Below are 22,768 nucleotides of genomic sequence, written 5' to 3'. Positions count from 1 at the left end.
ATTTCACTAATATTGTTGTTTACCCTGTGTTGGAGCTGCGCCGCAAAGCCTGAGCAGCCCTGGGGGGGTGCTGGCTGCCTGGCGCGGTGCCTGCCTCTGGGCTCCCCGGGCAGCATCAGCCCCCACGAAAGCATCCCTTGGGGGCTCCTTGGGGAGAGCCATCGCCCGCTCTCGGCTTTGCTCAGGGGGGTCTTTAGCTTTCTTGGTGTCTTCATATAAAGCTGGGGCAGGCTGGCAGCGCGGGGGGTTATCTAAGGACCTGGCATGATGGGGGTGTAGACACCCCCGCTGCGGTGCTAAGGTCATTTTGCAGCCACGTGGCTTCAAATCCACGGGCAGTGAGGGGTGAACCAGCATCTCTCGGCAAATCCCTTGGTTAAAGGCTCGGAAAATAAAATCCAGTTTGTTTCTAGATGTCTGAGCGGGTGGAAAGGATGATGCATGCTAAATCTCTCCCGATCAAAGCAGGTGAATTAGGCTTGAGCTGCCAAGCCCCAGGACATCCCAAATGTGTGGATTAGAGCCAGTGAAACTTCCTGGAGCTGCTGAGCTCCGGGGGTTCAGGTAGATGTATTCGGGACAGGGGTAGCATGTGGCTTTTGAGTTTCCTGTGGTTCCCTGGTCTGGAATTTGGGGTGAGGGTCAGACTGTGCCCGACTGCTGCTTCTGCTCACGCCAGGGCTAGAAAAAATGTGGGGGGGATGAAGGCAGATTGGACAACCTGCAGCATCTGCCGTCCTGCTCTTGCTATGGACTGGGTGCTGCCGTGGGTCCTAAAAGGTCCTGTTCATCCTCTGCTATCCTACAAACTTAGTTCAGAGAAGGCAGAACTGGTAAACGGTGACTTTTTTTTGAGATAAAACCAGATTCGGTTCGTAACAGATTATGACAAGCTTGCTGCAACTGAAGAAGATGTCGAACCCCCCTTCATCTGCTGAAGGTAAACGTTTTATGGGGGCGGTTACGTACAACGTTGAGTCAAGAATTTCAGCAGGGCTGAGGGCTTCTGTTAGTGATGGTTGACGCTGTGCAGATTTTGGGGATGGTGAGGATCTCACCAGGTGGCTGGAGCACGTCAACTTCTCCACGTCTGAACCTGGTTGAAGAAACGCTGAATGGCTGAGCCTCCTCTTGCCAACGGACTGAAGGAAGCTGTAACTCGCTTCAGTCAACAGGTGGCCATGGAAAATGGGCCATAACGAGCTCACTTGGTGTTGCTCACGAAGATAATACTTAAAAGCAATGATTTAGGAGTTGTGCTTGACCTGAATACTTGAATGGGTATGGTATTAGCAGAACTTGAAGTGGGTAAAAAGTTTTCTGGTCCACTGCAGCGTTACTGTAAGTGGAGAAGCATGAGAAGGTGTTTGTTTCTGGAGGCACCTCAGGTGCTCGTTAATAAGAATTTTAGTAACGTGAAAGATGACAAAGCTATTGGCGGAGGTCTGCAGCGGATGGAGTAGCAGTATGTAATGAAGAGGGCAGGAGAGCAAAATGCTGCTGCTGAGAGCTTGGTGACCTGGGCCCCTTTCCTTGCAGTCCTCGGGGTGGGGAAGCGGTGGCCTGGAGGAGGACGAGGGGCTGCTTTGTCAAATCTGCCGAGCCCTGGCTGAAACCCACCTAGGTGAGCCCCCTGGGGCTGGGGGAGGAGCCGCCGGCGGGTGCTGAGGGACTTTGCTCCCGCTTTTATTTTTTTTATTTTTTATTTTTTTTATTTTTTGCTCTTTGGAATAACACGCTCCGTTCTGGCCTGCAATCAGGGGCATGCTGAGAAGTTAGCTTGGAGCGCATTCAAAAGCGTGATTAAAGGTTCGTTGGGAAAAGTGCCACGCAGCCAGGGACCCGGTATATTTGGAGTGCCACGGGGAGGTGACTTGATCTCTGGCTCTTAAGTGCTTGTAGCATCCCTAGGGTGAGGACTTGGCCCATCCTGCCCGAGCATGAGGAGGACGGCGTGCTTTTTCGCGGAGGTGGGAAGGTGCAATCCAGATGATGGAGCGGAGGACCGTGCTGCCGGGTTGCCCACCCAGGGGCTCTGGCCCTGTTGTGCCTCTCTCCAAACCCTCCTGATCGGCTGCAGCTTTCGGATACGGAGCAGGGGTGGATCTGGGGAGGTACCTCGGCTGTGGGAGGAGGTAACTGGGCAGCGCAGCAGGAGCATCCTTGGTCTGGTCCAGCAATGGCACCCCAGGGCACTTGTTTGGGTTGGCTTTCCCCTACACGTGGACACCGAAGAACTTTGCAAACGCAGGCTATTGCAAGGAGCTAATTGACTTTCCATCATCTCCTCCGGTCGTTTTGCGAGCGAAATGACTAAAACGCAGCCGCCGGCTTCCCAGTAAACAATGAGCAGTTGGTTTCACATGGCTCCCTGTCAAAAATCCCAAACTGGAAAGGCAGGAAAACAAACAATCAGATCAGAAAGAAATGGGTTTTTGGCACCGGTTCCCTCCGTGTTGACTGGGCTGTGAGACAGACCCTGAGAAATGGCTCAGATTTTAGTCAAACAGCTCAGACACGAATAAGGGTGTGTGCTTAAATCCAGGCGCCTGCAGTCAGAGAGGAGCGGAGCAAGGGTATGGGTCTCTGCGTGCTTTCCAGATGGCAGATACATTTTAAACACAGGAGGCGTAGTTATACCCTGGGTACCGAAGCAGAACAAGTGCCAGGAAAATACATGCTTCGGTTAAAAGACGGGAGTCTGGAAATCAAGAGCAGCGCTTGTTTTTGTAACCAGAATATATAAACTATGGGTCTCAGGTGGAGAAGCAGCGGCATCTCCTCCGCGGGCTCAGCTTTCCCAGTGACAGGTTGGGGCTGCCGCCTCTCTTAGGTCATTAACCTAATTGCCAAAAATTGGCTAGAGCATCCTGGGGGAGACTTGTCCGTATTTTTTTCTCACAGTCTGCAATAGCTCACTGGGTGAATGATAATTTTTTTTTTTTTAAACAGAAGACAAAATTAATGTTTCTCAGTCATCCCATTCAGAGTGCAGCTTCCTTGTGATACGGCTGCCCAGACGCATGGTCCCCGAAAGGGAGAGGTCTGTGCTTTTGTTATTTTTCTGCACTGTTATTTTTCTGTTGCAGCACAGTTTCGGAAGTTTCTGTTACTGAAAAGTTTGGAGTTGGTGTTTTGTCTTTTTTTTTTTTTTTTTTTTTTCCTTCCAGTGAGGATTGTCAGTTTTGGAAAAGTTCCTGCTTTGGGAAAGTTTAGTCTCGCTTTACATAAACACCCTGAGATTTAGGCCGTTTTCTCCCTTTCAGTCCTTTTTACAGTTGTTGATATTATTGTGAGAGAGTAAATATCATTAAAGACATCTCAAGTTTCATGGGCTTTTCTGTTGTTAAACAGAAGTGTGTATTTTGGCATGTGTCCCTGGGGAACAAACCTTAATGGAGATATTGAGGGGGGGGGAGGCGGAGGGGGGAGATGGCATTTGGCATTTGCGGGAAAGTGCTTTTTTTTTCCCCCACCCTGAGGCAGTTTCGCAGGTTGCTGAGAGTTTACCAGCCGGGAAGCCGTGCAGCAACCCTCACCCAATTTCTCTTCCTTGTGGCAATTGCAACCTCCTCTCTCCCAAAGAGCAGCACTCGCTCGCCATGGAGGTCCATGGCTTTCTGGTGGGTCTCCCCAGCTCTTGCCGCCCGACGGGACCAGCCGGACCACTTGGCGGCTCGCCCTTCCAGCAGCTGGGTCCGAGGTTTTGCTAAATATACACGGCTCCGTTGTTTTTCTGGCCCGCGCTTCATGTCCTCTTGTCTCCTCAGCTCTGTTTAAAATACACACGTGCCTATTTAGCAGGAAAAATACACGGATCGCCTTGGAAGCCATTCTGAGCATGAAACTCAAGAAATGAGGCACGTGGCTAACAAAACAAGGAGCTTTCTGACCCAGGTGAACCTACTCAACAGATAGTGATTGACCCAGAGGGAGTGCAGGGTTACCCCACGCCATTAATCCGCCCTGGGAAGCAGAGGGTGGGTGATGTCCTCCTGCCGCGGCTCCTCTGGCAGGGAAGGTGGTACCCGATGTGGTCCCTGATGTGCTGTGGGTCCTAAGACCAAGACAGACAGAGGTGGGGAAAAAAGCTGGGTGCTCTCTTGCCCCAGGCAGGGCAGGCTGAGATGCTGCCTTACCTGCGACACCGCGGGCATGGCAGAACGCAGAGCTGGGATAACCTGGGTGGGGGACGCGGAGCAGGGCTGGGCATGGGGGTGGTCTGTATCACCCCCAAAAAAGCTGCCGGTCCCCTCATGCTTGGCAGAAACCAGTGCAAAGCTGGCTTGAACCAGCCACTGAGTGCTAAAAACCAAGGGCAGGAGCATAGCTTGCACAGGATCCCTTCCCCTGTCTCAATCTGGGAGCTTTATCCAGACCCACCTCATCGCTGTTTGTCTGACCTGCTCTCGAATCCCAGCAGCTCCCCAGCTGTCCATCGCAAAGCTTAAATAATCTTTGCTACCAAGTTGGGTGTGTTTTGTTTTTGTTTTTATTTTTTTTTCCTAGTGTCTAATCTACAATTTACAGCCCATTAGTTCTTGTCCTGTTCCCTGTGGGGATGCAGTGCAATTTATTCCCGCACCCTTTGTAGCAACCTTTTACATAATTGAAGACTGTTATCATATCTCTTCTGACTTCCAGACTAGACAAATCCAGTTCTTTTGGGCTTTTCTCCCCCCTTCTCACCCCCCCAGCATGTTGTGTTTTGCTGCCCTTTGTAGACTCTCTTTACTGCCCTCTGAACTGTCTCCTATTAGTCCACGTCTGAAGTGTTTGTGGCTGTATATGCGGGAAGGAGGAGGAGAAAAGCTAGTTAGGCTCTTGTGCTGCGTGGAAGGAAAGTAATATTAAAAAGCTGGAGGTCCTTGGGGTTACTCTTACACGGTGCTGTTACAATGGGAGTAAGTGAAAATAGATCAAGCCCAGGCAATGTCTGCAAATGAAACGGTGCCGGGTTTGGGCAACGGGCTTGGATGCCCCTGAGTGCTTCCACAAAGCCTGGGGTTGGATGCTTCTGGATGTAAAAGATGCTCATTTCTGTCTAGCCGGGCTTTACAGATCTATGTTGGGGTTTTTTTTGGCTCTTTCCAACCAGCGCCTGGGGCTGCTAACCCGCACCCCGGGCGCTCGCCTTGCCTTCGTACGCTTGCACGGCCGAGGGAGGCTGGGGCGAGCTCCGAGCTTGCAGGGAGAGCCGCCGGCGGGTGGGCGCCGCTGCCTCTGCTGCTCGCTCCCCTGAGATGACAGCAGCTCAGCGCTGGGATGTTGGCGCTGCTCCTGACGCCGTCTCTCCATATTTCATTCCTGTCTCGCCTGGGTGGTGGGAGGAGACGCTCAGCTTCGTCTCCGCGCCGATCGGGATTGTCTTTTCTTTCGGGATGGGGAGGCTGATCTGCACTCGTGTCTAATCATCCGCGGAGCTGGCAAAATCATTCACGTAATGAGTTCTCGGGGAGAGCCTCGCTTCTCCTCCCCCTCCCACCGCACGAGCCGGGAGCTGCCTTGTCCCGGCACCTTCCAGGGAAGGCAGGAGGAGGGATGTGTGGAGCCGTGGGGATGGGGAGAAGGAGACAGGCGATGAACGGTGAACCCCCAGAGTTCAATTACCCCTAGCTCCCACCACGAGCAGGTAACCATGGAGACATCTGAATCCAAGGCATCACCAGTCCCCAAGTAACAGCACGTATATATATATTTATTTAAATAAAGACCTTGGGCTTGTCACTGGGAAAGCTGTCCGCCGCTGGGGTTGTCTGGGGTGCAGGGGCAGGGTTTTGGGGGCATGGTGCCTTGCAGGGCTGTGTGCAAGGGGGTGGCAAACCCCACTCCTCTGGGGGGCCAGAAGGACGCAGTGTTAGGGGGTGCATTTGCATCTCTACCAGTGTCAGCTCGTAGCAGTAAACGTAGGAGAAATGGTGAGGAATAGGCCCTCTGGCAATAGTATTTCCCTTCTGTACATGCCAGGATGGTCTCACATGGGCTGGATTTGGGATACTGGTGCGCAGCGTCCTGGCAGAGGTTTGAGGGATTTCTGTGCATCCCAAAGAGGTTGGGTATTTACAAGTTTTCTTTGTGGCCCCTCCTGGAGGTGCTGGCAAAAAGAAGCGTGCTGGGGCAGGAGCGTGTTCACCGAGCGTGTGAATGAACGGGAGTGCAGGAGGAGACGTTTAAATGAAGCAGTTTTCTCCAGGATTTTCTTCCCTTAGCTTCATTCAGATTTAGGGATGAAGGTTTTAAAGAGACAGCACCCCGGCTGGGTGGCACAAGCGGGCATCCCTGCGAGGGGGTGGCTGGGTGCCCAGCTCTGCCGCGTCCCCAGCCCCGGAGCTGCCAGCGAGGCACTGCAGAACCATGCAATGTCTTGGTAAAGCAAAAGTCACGTAACCTGTCCCCAAACGGTCTGGTGCCCTGACTCTCTGGGGTGATGCGCACCCATGATGCCACTCATGGCTGCCCCACGGGGGTGAGGTACGTGCTGGGGAAGGGGCTGTGTGCCATTCGGTAGAACACGCTGGGGCTCAGTGCAAGGACGGGGGCAGCTTTGGGATAGCGTTATCAACACGGCCAGTGTCTGGTCCTGGAAGCTTATGAAGTCCAGGATGCTCCTGGGCACTGCCAAGCGGTGCAGGTTTGCTGGGATGCTTTGCAGTGCGGTGGAAGGAGAGGGGGGTTGGGCCGTGGGGGCATCCTGCCCACCCAGACAACCCCCTTGCCAAGGCTGCAGTGAAAAAATCAGCGACGATAAGCTTTTGGGGACTCCCGTGAGAGCCAGCTGGGCTTGTGCTGAGCTGTGCCATGCTAGGACTTCTCCCTGCATGTGCTAAGGGGGAATATAAAAAGAGCTGCGTGCTGCCTTAGTCCAGCTGCCCCTCAGCAGCATCACCGGGCAGCTGTGGCAGTGCTCATTGACTGAAATGGAGAGAGCCTGTGTCACCTCTAGCTCCTCCACCCTGCACCTTCAGGTCCCATCATCCGTGGGTGCTGCTCGGGGTGTCCGTGCAGGCAAAATGAAGCAGCAGCAGGGATGCACCTCTGCAAACTGGGCTGCAAACGCTATTTAAGAAGAGGTCTTGAATGCAATCCCTCCCCACTGGCAGCCCTCGGCTGCTGTGGGGTAAATCTCTGGCTCATCTGGAGAGTCATATACCTCCATGTCCCTTGTCCCCACACCTGCCCTTGCTTTGGCTGCTGGTTAAGAGGAGACCTCCTATCAGAGAAATGGTATCAGGCAGGGAGCGCAGGGTTTTATTTTGCATGGTTATGCGGTGGCTGGAAAACCCAGCTTTATATGGGAAGAGCTTTGGAGGTCTCCGTATCCAGGGAGCAAGGTGTGTGCAGAAAGGGGGAGACCCAGGCTGCAAAAGGGGTTGGGGAGCACCAACACCGGCTGGCGACACAACGCTGGGGGGGTCCTCTGCCACCAGTCCCCTGCCCCAGCGTGGGACAGAGCTGCTCAAATCAAACCCGCTGAAGCAGCTGGGTGCAGGTTTCTGGGTGCAGGTTTCTGGCTGGGCGGCTGAACCTGGGGTGGCCGAGCTGGCCTGGCTGGGCAGAAAGCGGCTGTTTGCTGGGTTGTGCGTCCCCTTCCTTGCTCCCGGTGTGTATGCAGGGGGGTGTGTATGTGTGAAAGGTGTCTCTGTGTGTGTGTGTGTGCGAAGGTGGGTGTATGTGTGAAAGGTGTCTCTGTGTGTGTGTGTGTGCAAGGGGGGGTGTGCCCGGACAGTTCCCGCTCTGTTTTGGCGGAGCTCGGCTCCTTCTCTCCTTTGTTATCCCCTGTCTGCCCCTTCTGGTATATGTGCGAGTTCCCTTTCTCCGATTGTCAGAAATTTCTTTTCCACTGTGTGGGCAGGAGACAGATTTTAACTGTCTCTATTTTCTCCTCTTTTTTTTTTTTTTTTTTTTTTTTGTATTTCGTTTTATCCCCCCTCCCCCTTCCCTCTCGCATTCCTTCCTTCCTTGCTCCTCTTGTCTCCCCCTCCCTCCTTCCCCTCCCCTCCCTCCCTTTCTCCCTCCCTCTTCCCGGCTCTTTTTCTCCTTTTTCTATTACAAATAATGTCTCTGGAATAATATCCCGACCTCGCCCAGCTCTCCTGCAGGAGCCATGCCTCTATTTCCAGGTAAGCGGTGGTCAGCGCTGGCTGCTGGCGGGGATGGTGGCCCTGGGGAGCTCCCACTCGCTCTCCCAAAGTAGACAAATGCTGTCGCCGTGGGGACATCGCGTCCCCACCCCCCAACTCGCTGCTACCTGTTGGGGACGGCCGGGAGCCGGCAGTCCCCGCCAGCTGGGGCTCTCTTCCTCCTCCTCCTTTCCTTGAGCGGTTCGATCGCGGTGGACATCTCCTCCCTTCCATTCTCCGCCGGCTTTTGTCTCATCCTGGCCGCCGGGGATGCGCTGAGCTCCGGGCGCACGTTGCTCCGCCGCTTCGGGGAAGGAGGACGGGGGAAGGAGCCGGCGGCAGCCAGCGGAGACAGGTGGGGCTGGGGGGGCGGGGGGGGAGTCCGGGGAGGCGCGGGGGGGGGGGGGGGCTCTCCTCCCCGCCCGGGAGGATGGAGCAGCTCTTTGGGAGGGGAGCCCAAGTTTGAAGCCCGACTCCCCGTTTCGCACCTTCCCGAGGGTTTCTCGGCGGCTCTGGGGTTCGGGCCGTGCCTGGGAAAGCAGCTCCGCTCTGACAAAGTTTTTATTAAGGTAGCCTAGGAGCGGCGGGAGCCTCGGCGCTCCGCTTTAAGGTGGCTCGCCGGCCGAAGGAGGGGGGCCGGGGGCGGCCGTCGGGGGCCCGGGCGGCCCGACCGGGCGGCGGCTGCGGAGCCGGGCTCGGCTGGTGGGGCCGGGGCGTCCCGCTGCCCTCGGGAAAGAGCAGTGGGGGTGTGTGTGTGCCGGAGGGCTGCCCTGCCTCATGCCCCCGATGGGGTGGGTGAAGCCGGCTTCGTGGGGGGTGTAAGCCCTTTGTCTTCCCCCGCCTCGGGTACCCCAGAGGTTTGAGCGCCTCGGAGAGCCCTGGCTGGGGTGCAGGGGCAGAGGTGGCGTCCGGCTAGTTCGTCTCCGGTTCTCCTCTGCCCACCCGAGGCCTCCCCAGCGTACAGGGTCTCCTCTCTTCCCCGGCAGCGCGCAGGCTGCACGGGTGGGCTCAGCGGCCTCCCCCCAGCCTGCCCTGGGCACCCGGTGTTTCGTGTCGTCTCCCCGCACCCAGGCCCCGGCTCTCTGTGGGTTTGGGTGCTGGGCACTGAGTCGGGTCCCTGCCCGGGTGTTGCTGTGACAGCGATGAACGAGTGGTCCCCAAAATCAGGGTTTGTTTGCCTCATTCCTGCAGCTCTCCCGGCTGCTCTCGCATTGCAGAGCATGTGTTTCGGTGCTTGTGGTTCCTGCTGCCTCTCTGTGTGGCTGGAGGGGGGCCAGAAATAACTGTCCCCCCGCAATCCTGACCAGATAAGTGCTTCTTGTACCCTGGACCACCCTGCCTTCCCCCATGGGCTGGCTGCGTCCCCCTGGGTGGGTGATCTCATCCAGCTCTTGATGGTAATGTGAGGCCAGGCTTGGTCCATGCTGCAGATGGGGAGGTCTGGGCTCAGGATGCCGTGGGATGTGGTGACACTCTCGACTGGTCCGGATCCACGGCCAGGGCTGTTTGGCAGATGAGGCACAGCGTTACGGAAGGCGCTGTCACTGAGCTGAGACATACATTCACAGCCTCGGCTGCTGCTGTTGGTATCTTTGGCAAGACTGGGGCATCACTGCCACCCGTTGAGTACTTGGAAACTGAGTGCCATCCTCATGGGACTGTCTTTTGGAGGGGTTTCCCTCAGCTCCCTTTCCCCAAAATGTTTGTGCAGCGTTGCTGGCACAAGGCAGCAGCAGGGTGCCAGGGAATTGAGGTCTGGGGTCCCGCCCGTTGACTTTCGTGGGGTCTCTCTGCAATGCGGCCCTTCAGCAGCACGGTGCAGGCAGGGTGGGCATGGCAGACCCGCAGGGCAAGTCTCGGCATTGGCGGGCTGCGCTCCCCTGGGCGCATGTCTACGGGTTTGGGAGGTGGAGGAGATGGATGTGGCAGCAGGCCACCCCGGGGCACTGAGCTCCCCTCTGGTCTCTGCTTCTGCCTGGCTGGGTCTCTTCACTCCTCGGTGGTCCCGGAGTACCTGGAAAGTTTGTTCGCTGTAGTTTGGGGTGCATTTGCATCCCTTGAGCGCCTGGGGAGTTTTCTCCTCCTCTGCCATCACAAAGGACAGTGTAAACCTTTCCCCAGTGAAAGGTCGAGTGAGAGCGTGGCCCATCCCCGTTGCACCTTGGCACCTATTTTGGACAGGCGACAGGTTGGGGCTGAGGTGCGGAGCCTCCCTCGGGTTCACCCGTGCTGCCGAGGGCACTGATGATCTGAGCATGTGTGTGGGGGGATGTCCCAGCCCGGGTTGCCTTTGACCCTCTGCAGACAGGACTGTCCCCACGGCTGTGCGAGGCTGCAGCCCCCCACGCCCCCTCCCCGGCGTGGTTGAGTCAATGTGCCCACCCACTGCATCCAGTGCGTGAGTCACAGGCTTTTTCATACACTGGTGTGAATCACTCACACACAGCCACACTGATGACTTTAGCGACAGCTGAAAAGATAAAACAATCCCCCCCACCTCTCCCCCATTGCCGCTGCTGCTGCCACTGGCCTCCTTGCTCATGGCGACCCGAGAAAACTTCTGCGAGTGGTATCCTGGTGATGGCAGCCGGAGTTTCTGCTAACTTTTGGCATCCTGTGGCTGGGTTGACCCACGGATGCCACCGAGGATGCTCCTGGCTGAAATGGATGGGTGGACACCAGGGTGACGCAGCCTGGAGGACGGCTCTTCTGCCTTGGTGCTAAGGGGGCTCTGCTTGCTAGATTGGGGTGAGCCTGGCGGTGTGCTGAGCCATCCCCTGGCTCTTCCCTCAGGACAGGGGGCATTTTGGGCCAGTTTTCCCAAGGCTTTCCACCTCCACTTTCCAGCCCCATCTCTCTGGAGACTACATGTGGAGATCTGGAGCTCCATCCGGGTGGTGCGCTCTTCCCTCTTCCCCCCCCAGCTCACTGGGGTGCAGCAGGACTGTCTGAGCCCCAGCGTGAGCGGCTGGCGATGAGCAAGATCTGTCAGGAAAAAAGCCACATTCCCCCCCCGCCGCCCCTCCATGGCTTCGGCTGCTCCTCTCCCTGGTGCTGCTTGGATGGCAGATGGTGGAGGCCAGCAGCTCTCCTGGTGGCTGGGATGCTCTTGGCTCCCCTGCCAGAGGCTGGGGCTGTGTCTCTGCTGGTCCACCCCCTGGGGCCGGAGGTGAATGTTTTAACACAGGGAAGATGCTTGTTAATTAACCTCCCCAGGGATCTCCATCTGTCGCCTTCCTGGCTCGGCTGGAGAGAGCCCAATGCAGGGGGCTGGAGGAGGCTGGGGGCATTGCCTTCTCCTGCCTGCCCGGGCAGGAGACCGGGACAATCCCGTATCCCGCACCACCGGGTACAAGCTCACTAGGAATTAGCGGAGCATCCCTGTGTCCCCACTCAAGCAGTGCAACTGTGTTGGGGGGTGGATATTAAATAAATCAACTGCCTTGCACCTCTGCAGCGCTCCAGGGAAGGCAGAGGCGAGCGGCATATCAGAGACGGGCTTCCCAGGTGCCTTCCAGGTCCCAAGCCGCCCCTTGGCTATCTCCTGCATCTTTTCCATGCTGCTTTGCTTTATGGATGCCTGTTGCTTTTGCAAAAGCCGTTCCTGCCTCTCCCTCCTGGTGCCGGCTCCCCACCAGCACGTCCCCCTCCTTCCTTCCTGCTCCCCGCGGCTGAAATGAAGTGCTGGAGTATTTCAGGGATGTCAAAACAGACCATTAGTCACAGCCGTGAGGCCTCGCGCCCGGGGAGAGGCTGCCGAGCTCTCTGTCAGGCTAAGGGATGAGTCGGGCGGGTGGGAGCCGGGGGATCGGGGCGCGAAGGCTTCGGTGCTTCTCCCTTTCCGCTATCTTTGGCATCATCCCGACTTTGCTTTGAGCGGCGGGCTTGGATCAGAGGTTCCCTGGCATCAATTATTCCACAATTCCCTGGCGATGTCGAGATGTGGCCTCCGCAAACTGAGGGGCTAGGTCCCCCTGCCTCGCTTTGCTGGGGGGGGAGGGGGGTTTCTCCCCCAGAATACCATGCCAAGGGGACTGTGTAGAGCTCCTGTGTTAATTATGGGCTCAGAAGGGATGTTTTCCTCCTCTTCAGCGCGGAGAGGTGGTATCTTAAGGGCTTTCCATGCTGGGTTATGTGCCCCCTGCCTTAGAGCCCACCTCGTGTGGATTTAAATCAAATCCTGGGTTTCCCAGGCAGCTTTTTGAACGAGGCAGCGTGGGCACCCAAACGCTCGTCGCTCCCCTGCCCCGCTTGCCATCTGCAAGCATCCGCGCTTCCCAGCCCGGCTCCAGTTTGTTGTTCCTTTATTTCTTTGGTACCAAAATACCCTTATTTCCTTTTGTTTAACGAGCAGGGAATGGGGGATCCCGTTAAAAGCACAGTGAGATCCTGGTGTAAAGCACCCGTCTGGTGGCACGGCCAAGAGGCTCGAGAGGCTGGAGCCTGATTTTTGGCTCCCTCCGCCGCTGCTCCCCTCTCCCCTCGTTTAGCCAGGTGGCAGGAAGCTCCAAGTTGTCAAGCTCCCTGTGGAAGGGGGTTGAGCTTCGTCTCCTCCCGCGAGTCCTCCCAGGGCTGCTGCCTATAAATAAGCACGGAACCAGCCGGAAAGGTGCGCTGGAAGCAGGGAGGTGTAGGCAGGCCTGGGTGATGATGAGCCTTACCCCCGCGAGCAGATCCCTGGAGAGGGGGACAATTAAGCCGCGGCTAACATTTTTACGAAGCTTTCTGGTTCAGCAAAGCGTTTGCCTTTCCCCTGCCTCGTTTGTCCAAGCTGCAGGCAGAATGGTGGGCTTTAACCCCTTGTTACCCCGGGGTGCGGCAAGGGGTCCGCCTGCCTCGTGCCCCACCCCCCGACTGGGACCAGGGCAAGTGCTTTTAGGAAGGTGGTTCATGCTGGGCAGCTTGTTAGATGTTGACCCGTCCTCGAGGGTGACTTTTGGGGCTGGGTGCTGGAGGGTGAAGGGCTCTGTGCCGCCTGGCACGGCTAGTAAAAGGCCCTGGAGAGCTTGCCTCTTCCCGCAGGCAGGAGTCTTGCTGGGAGCGGGGCTTCATGCGGCAGTGGGAGCACATGTGGGCACCAGCTCCAACGGAGAAACCCCGGCTCCAGTCTGAGCTCGGGGCACGGATCCAATCCCAGCAGCGCAGAGGGGAAAAATGCAAACCTCTCCCCTCCAGCCCTATGGCATCTGCTCTGCAAAACCAGCGCGCGTTCGCTGAGGCTTCCCGAGCGGGAGCCGGGGAAATAAGAAGACCCAGTTTAAAATTAATTAAACTGGGTCCTTCAAGAAAAGGAGCACCTTTTCCATGCGTTTCTGTGTCCTGGATGAGCCCCGTAGTGGGCCGTGGTGGCCACCTGCAATTTGGCTGCCTGGTGAGTTTTAATTGGAATCTCGTGTGCTGGCGATGCCTGAGAAAATCGGGCTGTAACTAATGGGAGTCGCTCAAGGCGGTGGCTAATTACCGTGATTAACTGAGCAATGGTTTGGGTGACTCTTCCTCCTCCTCTGCGCTCTGCCAATCATCCCAGCCCCCACCCCGGGGAGAGGCTGCAGCAGCCGGGGCAGGGTGGCTCCCCGCTTATCCCGGGATGTGGGGAGGGCAGGGTGGCTCCCCGCTTATCCCGGGATGTGGGGAAGGGGGCTGGGAGATGCTGCGCAGCCCACCGGCGGTGGGGTGGTCTGTCTGGCCACCGCTGCTTCTCTGCTTTCCGTATTAACAGGGGTTTCGCTCACTGGAGGCAGCGAAGGGGGCATTTGCGCATCGCCGGAGCTGGGACCCCTCCCGGAGGGCGATACGGGGCGGGAAACTCCATCTTAAAAGCGTGAGTTGAGGCATGCTGGGAAACGGGCTCCAGCCCTTGAGTTTTCCCCGTCCCGTCCTCCCCTGCAGGATTTTTTCCACTCTCGCTGGGTCCCCCGCTTCGTTTCTGCCGCATCAGACGACGGCTTTTGCTGTTTGATCAGCAGCTTACTAAGCAACCTTAAAAAAACAAAAAAAAACCAAAAAAAAAAAACCAAAAAAAAAACCAACAAAAAAAAACCCCAAAAAAACCAAACCACAAAAAACCCCCCAACCTGTTTACAAAACACATCTCCGCTGATGCTAAGTGAGTCTGGTTCTGTGGGCTGCCACTCGCCGGCTCTGCTCAAAATGTGTCACTTGCACCAAGGGTTATTTTTAGAGCCCAGGTCTGGAAAATGCAAAGGCTGGGCAGGTTTTTCCAGGGTGCCAGATTCCTGGGAGGAGGAAGGGGGGACTGGGGTGATCTCTCACTCCGTGCCGGTGCGTGGCAGCTGCTGCTTTCACCAGCATCCCCTGGCGAGATGATGCTCACGTGGCTTTTCCCGTCTACGTGGGGATTTAGAAATCCTTTACGTCTTTTCTCATTTTCCTTTCTCCTGGTCCTCCTTGCTTTATATTCAATGATATTCCTGCCTCCCTACTCCATCTTTGACGGCTGGTGCTTCCCTGGGGGATGCTGCAGGTCCCTGGTCTCCCTGTGCAGCCCTGCCAGCCCTTCTCCCTGCCTGCACCTCCTGTGTTTCTGCTCCAAGAGCTGGGAACCCTGCGTGCTGCCGCCTGCTCTGCCGGCGGTGTGAGGCTCAGGCTGTGCCAGGGTGAATATTTGGATGCAAACAGCCAGGGAGGCAGAGGGAAGGGGATGGAGGAGATGGGGAGCGCAGACCCTCTGCTCCCTGCGTCGGCCGGGCTGTCTCCGAGGCCCAGCGTCGGGGTGGAAAAGGCAGCAGGAATGGGTCCGACCCTGGCCCTGCTCCCTCCCCAGCTGCTCTGGGGCTGGGTGGGCGCAGTGACACTGTGCTTAGGGGTCCCGGCGGCTGTGGGAAGCTGGTCCTGGCAGGAGAGCGTCGCTTCCTCCATGTCCACCCTCATACCTGCCCGTGCATCTCCTCTACCCCCTTCCAACCTGCCTCTGACCCAGGCTCGTCTTGCACCCTGTACCCTAACCCCAGCCTCTCTGGAGCCCCCTCCTGCTCCCTTTCTTGGCTCATCGCGGCTGGGTTCTGAGCTCCGGGGGCTGCTTCCCCTTCCAACCTGGCCTGTCCCACAGCTGTCACCCCTGGGACTGTCCCAGGGATGTCCCCTCCGTAGCTCCCGGGGTGGGAGCCAGTGTGGGGAGCGGAGCTGGGCCGAGCGTGCCCCCCAAGCCCCTCTCTGCCATCAAAAGCGCTGGTGGGTCTCGGAGCGCTTTACGATGGGAGGGCAGTGTCATGGAGGATAAGGGATGCCCTCGAACACTTTGTGTTGGGGTGATGCTGAGCAAGGAAAGGAGGAAAACAGCTCTTGTGGTGCAGCTTGGTGGCCTGGGCAGTCCATGGGCATGCTGTGTGTTGGAGCAGCACGTTGCCGTGGCGTCTGGTGGCCGCACGCAGGGGTTTCCCCAGCCTCGGAGACGGTGGGTTGGTTGGAGTTGAAACGCTTCTGGAGTGGAGCGAAGCTGATTTGCGCCAGGCAAAGTCTCGAGAACAAGTTAGAGGGGTGAGGAGAGCGTAGAAGCTTTTAAAACACCTGGACTTGTTGTTGCGCGTTGGAATAGGAAGTTGAAGATTTGAAGGCTTTAGGTTTGAAAGCCATTTTTTAAATCTGGTGGTGTTTTTCTTCTGGTGAATGTGATATAAAAAGCAAAATTGAAATGAAGCGTCTGCTGTGTTGGAGTAGACAGTTCCCACCAGCTACGAACGACTTTTTTTTTTTTTTTTTTTTCCTCCCCCCCCCCCCCCCCCCCTTCTCTTGGCACTTTTTTCCCCCAGCAACTTCTGGAACTGACGCTTTTCTTGGCTCAGCAGGTGTCTCCTGCCCTGTGCACCGCTCTCAGCCCGGGCTGCCAGCACTCGCACCTGTTATTAAAGCTCTGGGAGGGAGAATTTCTCGCTCCGCTGCAGGATTTTACCTTTCTCCGGATGAGTTATGGCAAATGCATGAAGATTTGCCTTAGTCCTTGCTTTTGTGTAGAACCTTTTGGAGAGGTGTTGCTCTTTTCCCAGCGCTGTGTGGCCGGGTAACGGCTGGACACGGAGCCGGGCAGCAGGGATGCTGCAGCTTTCTTCTCCAGGGCCTGTTTCCAGCCAACTGCCAAAACTTACTCAGTCATTTTCATGTCTCACTTGACTTACTTGTGACTGTCGTGACTTTGTTTTAGTCACTTTATCTGTTTTGCTCATGCAGAAAGCTGTTAGTGGTGCTGGGAGGGTTTATTAGCCTCGAAGCTGTCACCCGTTTCCTACTTGTTATTCCATGTAGTTAATTTTCTTTCTGCTCCTTGAGAGCTGGAGGTTGTTTTCCCCGTGATTCCCTCTGGAGGAAAGCGGCTTCCCAGCCTCTGCCCCGGAGAGGGCTGCTGGGGTGATGGAGAGGGCTGCGGGAGTGATGGAGAGGGCTGTGGCGTGCCTGGGGATGGGGCTGCAGCTCGGACCCGCCGCTATCCATCGTCGGGGTTTCTGGGTGACTCGAGCTTGCTCGGAGCAAAAGCTACAGTCTGAATTAATGTTTTAATTATCTCGGCCTCTTCCCCAAAGGCTGCTCTCTTTGTTTTTTAATTTTGAAAAGCTCTCGTATGCGTTCTTTCAGCTCTTCTCCTGCTCCCATCATCCGTACCGTGCACCTCACCCCAGGAAGCGAGCCGAAGGCGCGGATGCTTTCCCTGCTGTGAAACACCAACCGCTGCCGGAGGCTGCAGAGCAGCTCCTGTAGGGGAGGCAGGGGGGCAGCTCGGGCACCCATCCCTCTGGGGCTCCCCTCCGCCCCCCCAGCTTCCACGTTCCAAAACAGGAGAGTTTCTTGTCTTTCAGAAGAGGCGTTGGGTAACGAGATGGGGAGCTCCTGCATTGTGGATCTCCTGAAGCATCTTCTCCCATGGGCGCAGGTGATGGAGGAGAGCGTGGCGCATCTCCTGAGCATCTTGAAGGTGTCAGCAGCTGCTTTTGTAAAGAGGGACCTTTGTATGCACTATGAGGACACGCTGAGAGAGTTGGGGGTGTTCAGCCTGGAGAAGAGAAGCCTCAGGGGAGACCTTAGAGCCCCTTCCAGTACCTGAAGGGGGCTACAGGAGAGATGGGGAGGGGCTGTTTGCAAGGGCATGTAGCGATAGGATGAGGGGCAATGGTTTGAAACTAGAGCAGGGTGGGTTTAGATGAGACATTAGGAAGAAGTTCTTTACGCTGAGGGTGGTGAGGCACTGGCCCAGGTTGCCCAGAGAGGTGGTGGAGGTGCCATCCCTGGAGACATTCAAGGCCAGGCTTGATGAGGCTCTGAGCAACCTGATCTAGTTGAAGATGTCCCTGCTCACTGCAGGGGGGTTGGACTAGATGGCCTTTAGAGGTCCCTTCCAACCCAACACAGGGGCCTCTGGGGCACTGCTGCTTGTTTCTCCACACCTGGAAGGAGAGAAAGGAAAGCATAAATGCACGCAAATAAGTGTGATACTCTAGTCCTGTCATCTTCAGAGGAGTATCCTACTTGCGGTGCCAGCGCGGGAGAGCTGGGGTAAGGTGGTGAGAAGAAAGGCTGAAGCTGCTCTATTGGATCAAAAATGTATTTTAGTAATAAAAGGCTTGTGCTGTGATTGGAGCACCCTGCAGCAGGAGCAGCGTCATGTCAAAGCGCGGATTTAAATGCTTTAAAAAAATCAAGGTGGACGGATGTGAGAGCAACTCACAGTATTTTCATCTCACTGTTATTCATCAGTTCCCTTAATAATTCAGGTTGGTTGTGGTGGTTTGTGGTTTTTTGGTTTTTTTTTTTGTAGTATTAAAGGAGACCAGACAAAGCAAGTAGAGTGAAATGTGGTTCCTGGAGCTACAGAGCAAATACTGAGGCTTGACAGATCTCCATTGGAGGTGATATTGGATTTTTGCTATTCGGAAACACAAGTACCCTATGCCAGGAACCGATCACCCCATCTCATGCTTTTGTAGCACATCAACGTTAACATTGCTTTGTGGAGATTGCATTGAGAAATGCTTATATCTGACCAGGTGAAGCTGTTTTGCTGTGGTGGTCTAAATTGTCCTGGGACACTGGGGTGGGAAGGACCCTTGGCTCAGAAGCTCAAATGGAGGTCTCATCTGTGGCCAGCAGGTCGAGGGAGGTCATCCTCCCCCTCTGCTCTGCCCTGGTGAGGCCGCATCTGGAGTGCTGTGTCCAGTTCTGGGCTCCCCGGTTCGAGAAGGACAGGGAACTGCTGGAGAGGGGACAGCAAAGGGCTACCAAGATGCTGAGGGGACTGGAACACCTCTCTCATGAAGAAAGGCTGAGGGATTTGGGTCTCTTCAGTCTGGAAAAAAGACAGCTGAGAGGGGACCTTATCCATGTTTATAAATCCTGAAAGGGTGGGTGTCAGGAGGATGGGGCCAGGCTCTTCTCAGTGGTGCCCAGGGACAGGACAAGGGGTACCGGGCACAAACTTGAGCATAGGAAGTTCCATCTCAACATGAGGGGGAACTTCTTTCCTTTGAGGGTGGCAGAGCCCTGTCACAGGCTTCCCAGAGAGGTGGTGGAGTCTCCGTCTCTGGAGACATTCCAAACCCGCCTGGACGCGTTCCTGTGCCACCTGCTCTGGGTGACCCTGCTCTGGCAGGGGCTTGGACTAGATGATCTCCAGAGGTCCCTTCTAACCCCGACCATTCTGTGATCTGTATGGCGATATTTGGATCTATAAAATGGGGATTGAGGGAGATCTTTGGGTGCTGACCTTCCCAACCCATGCCTCAACATGGGGCTCCTCTGAGGCTGGACCAGGTGGACATAGTCGACAGAAAGAGGTGCTGCCTGCGTGATGCTGGCGCCTTTGTCCTGCGCTGCTGCCGTTAAATCACCTGGGCTGCCGGTGGCTATTGCTGTGCATCACTGGGAGGAGAAGACAAATAACCTCCCTCAGGCTGTGTGCGGTTCCCAGCACAATATATAAAAGCTGTCTGGAGGAGTGTTTAATGTGTTTCCAAAGGGCTGGGGGGGAATGGGTGGCTTGAAACATCTCCTTGCGTGCTGGTTGCATTAGATGTCTTTGCTTGGATTTTAGCCCCTTTTCTCCCCCTTTTTTTTTTTTTTTTTTTTGGGGTCTCTAATTTTGTGGATTCAAGCGTTGAAGGCTGCAGGCTCTGGGCTGCTGTATCCTGCTTTTCCGCCAGCCAAGGAGAGGCAAACATTGCATTGGGATATGGAAACGTGTAAAAATAACGATTTGTGCTCTAAAAAATGAGCTGAAAACCTGTGAGTGCTTCTTGTATTCATGTTTTCAGGTCTGTTTCTGCTTTCTGAAGCTTTGGGTCCAAAGGGGGAGCGCAGGGAGGGCTGGAAGGAACTTCTGGTCTGGTCTTGTTTTGGCTGGGGAGCAGTTTATTCTGGTGGCCCCTCAGTGATGCTTGGTGCGGTTGAGGATGCTGTTGCCGCCATTTCCTCTTCTTGATGCCAAACAGCAGCACTTCTCCCTCCCTTTCCTCCAAACTCATGCTTTTCCAAATTATGCTTGTTTTCTGGACTCTTCAGTAAATCAGCATCTTCCTTGGGGTGTGTGGGGGGTGTGTGTGTGGGGGGGAAGGTTTGTTTGTGTTTTGGTTTTTTTGTTCGTGTGGTTTTTTGTTTGTTTTTGTTGATGTTGCTGTTTTTCCCGCCCCCCCCGGAGGCCCCAGTGGTCATCTAGTGCTGGCCCAGGATTGCATCTCCATAGCGGGTCCGTGGGGCCAGGCCAGCTCTTCCTCTTGAGCAAGCTGAGACTTCCCCCCCCCCCCCCCCCCCCCACCTTTCTTGTCTCCAGGCTCCAGAGTTTCCAGAAATAGCCAAAACCTTATTAGATTTGCAGGATCCCTCAGGCACACAGTGGTGGATTGAGATGGCAGCTTGTTGCCACCTCTGTGGGGAGCACCTGGGAGCAGAGCTTTGGTCGGAGCATCCCTGTGGTGCTGGGGCTGGACCAGCTTGGATGCTGCAGCCGGGCGGCACCACCGTGACCTTCTCCCAGCCCGGGAGGGTGCACACCAGCAGGGTGGGCGAGCTGCATGGAGAAACCCTGCGAGGAAGAGTCGGGGAGAGCTTGCTCCAGCCAAAACGCTGCGGCTCGGCCGCCCACTCGTGCCTGTCTGTGCTGCTGGGGGCCGTCTCCCTCCCTGGCGCGGGACGGGGTGTTAGTCACACGCTGCCGGCGTTAGTCACGTCGGGAAGCATGCTGGGGCCAAGGTGATGATGCCCGTGCGAGACGGGAGAGTCATAGGTAGAGCCTATTTTTAACAAGGATCGCTCTTGGAGCCAGAGGGGATTAATCGGTCCTGGTGCAGCAGCTGGCACGGGGTCCCAGGACACCATGAGGGTGGCGTGAGCCATGGCGGGAGCTGCAGGAGATGTGGGTGATGCAGCCTGAGGTGAGCATCCGCGGGCATTCCCCTCCTGCGCCCTGTGAACGTGATGGGGGTGTGCCACCGCTCTGACGATGGCTGGGGGAGGTGGGTGGTGAGGCGCTCTCTGCCCGAGGCTTTCCTAGAGGGAAAACTTATGGCTGGGTCAGAAGCTGGCCCTGGGCATGCTGAGGAGCCAAGCTCCTCTCCCTTGCCTACTGCTGTGCACTGCTGTCACCGGGCGCTTGGCACGGGAGTGGGTCTGAGCCGCGCATCCCTGCACATCACGGAATCACAGAACGGTTCGGGTTGGAAGGGACCTTAAAGATCACCCAGTTCCACCCCCCTGCCCTGGACAGGGACACCTCCCACCAGACCAGGCTGCTCAAAGCCCCATCCAGCCTGGCCTTCAACACCTCCAGGGATGGGGCAGCCACAGCTTCTCTGGGCAACCTGTTCCAGTGCCTCGCCACCCTCACAGCAAAGAATTTCTTCCTGATATCCAATCTAAATCTCCCCTCTTTCACCCTGGAGGGGTGCGGTGGTCCCCGGGGCGAAGCGCTGCAACAAGGATGGGTGAAATCAGGCCGTGTCCTGTTCGGCTTGGGATGAGCCTTTTTCTCTTCTGCCAGCCCTGGGTAAGTCTCTTCAGGCGGCAGCGCGGGGGCTGCGCTCTCGCCCGGGCAGTGCGGGGTCAGCCTGTGTTCTCATGCCCCGCTTTGGACCTGAGGGCAGAGGTGAGGGTTTTACTTCTCCAATAATGAGCTGCCGAAGTGGATGCTGAATCCGAAAGCAGCAGCGAGGGACCGCGGTTAGCGTTGTCCTTTTGAAAGGAAACGCAATAGCAATCTGTTATGGAAGGTGGTTTGGTTGTTTCCCCCCCCATCCCCCCTTCTTCCTTTTGACTTAATAATTTGGCATTCACAGCGTGGGGAGTTTCTGGGAGATGGCATGAGGCTGCTTCTACTATGGGTTGTTGTTTTTTTTTTTTTCTTTTTTCCCTTGCCACAGTAGCTTTGGAAATTTATCATCACTGCTCTGGTTTTGGGCTTTTTTTTGCTTTTTTTTTTTTTTTTTTCCTCGGCATATGGAAGTAGCAAGCTTGGAATAAATGCGATCCGTTAGCCGTTTCAAGCAGGCTGCATGAACGCGGTGCTCCACGTCTTGCGGCAGACTGGGATTTTTAGGAGCGTTCTCTGTCGGCCCGGCGTGTTGAAGCTCCCGTGGGCTGTGGAGAGCACTCGAGACTCTTTAGACGGTGTGTCGCTTGGTGTGTGGCGTCCTTGGGCGGAACCTCCGTGGGGAGTGAGGCTGCGCAGTGGGGTCTGTGCCCATAACGCTGTGTCCTGGCCTCCAGATGTGCTGGGCCACATCTGGACCAAACAGCGCACCGTCGTGCTGCACCACTGCGCTGGGTGCTGCCGTCCTCATCTGGATCGCTGCTGCTCGCGTTGATTTTTTTCAAATAGGGTGGGAAAGAAAGGCTGTAGGCAAAAGGAATTTGTCCCGGAGGCGTTGGCTTGGCTCCTGGCCGCTTGCCGGGGTGGCGTGGGAGACCCCGTGTTCTTGGCTGAAGATCCGAGGTGGCTGGAAAGAGCCTAAAACCACTGTGGACCATTCTTGCCTCTGGAGAAGTTTCTCTAGAGGGGTAACTTGGGTGCTGAGGCTGTCTTGTGTCTAGAAGTCCCTTGCCGGCTGCATGTGATCCGTAGCCAGCCTTGCCTACCCCGTGCCGTGGGGATGATGACTGCTTGGCAAGTCCTTCGCGGCTGGCTTGACAATTTCTTTTTTTGCACTTGCCGGTGTTAATGAGCTTCGCTGCCGAATTTCTGAGGCCAGCTTTTCTGTGCGAAACTTCTGAGCGTGGTGAAAAGGATCCATGAGTATGACCTAGGAGGGTAGCTTGGGGAAGGGTAGAGGTGGGGGTGCTCCGGCAACCTGATCCACAGTCGGTGTTGGGTGGTGCAGGGAGCCTCGGGAGGTGTAGGAAGGGCCAATACTGGGAGTGCCACAGATGCGTATCACCAGCGAGCGGCTCATCTTGTACAGAGGTGCAGTATGCGTGTGAAAGGCCAGTGATGGATGAGGAGATGTCCTAGAGGCGTGTGGGATGCGCCTGGTATGCGGGGTGATTGCTCTGGTCCATACTTGTCTGACAAAGGAGGCGGCCCATGTGCAGAAGTTGCTTTGGCTTGAAGGTGCTCAGTGCTTTGGCTTAAGGGTGTTTTTAGAGGAGAGAAGGGGCAGGTTTATGCCTCGGTGTCCAACTGGTGCTTCTTCGATGAGGGACTGTGTCCGAGAAAG

At 56.2% G+C, this 22,768-nt stretch overlaps 1 protein-coding gene across 3 annotated transcripts in view; it reads left to right on the top strand.

Annotated features, from left to right (window-relative positions):
- Window positions 1–8,352: 8,352 nt before the first annotated feature.
- The window catches only part of CACNA1E (calcium voltage-gated channel subunit alpha1 E), a 148,172-nt gene continuing 133,756 nt past the window's right edge, over window positions 8,353–22,768 (top strand). For 2 of the 3 annotated variants that reach the window (XM_063344829.1, XM_063344828.1), the window contains exon 1: window positions 8,353–8,475. The gene's annotated coding sequence lies outside the window, so the exon portion shown is untranslated. The remainder of the gene's footprint in view (window positions 8,476–22,768) is intronic. The other variant, XM_063344827.1, reaches the window with a different exon arrangement.

Source organism: Chroicocephalus ridibundus, chromosome 8, assembly GCF_963924245.1.
Source record: "Chroicocephalus ridibundus chromosome 8, bChrRid1.1, whole genome shotgun sequence".
In the NCBI taxonomy this organism is placed as follows: Eukaryota; Metazoa; Chordata; class Aves; order Charadriiformes; family Laridae; genus Chroicocephalus; species Chroicocephalus ridibundus.
Note: the sequence above shows the minus strand (reverse complement) of the source record. Positions and strands in the feature narration are given on the sequence as shown.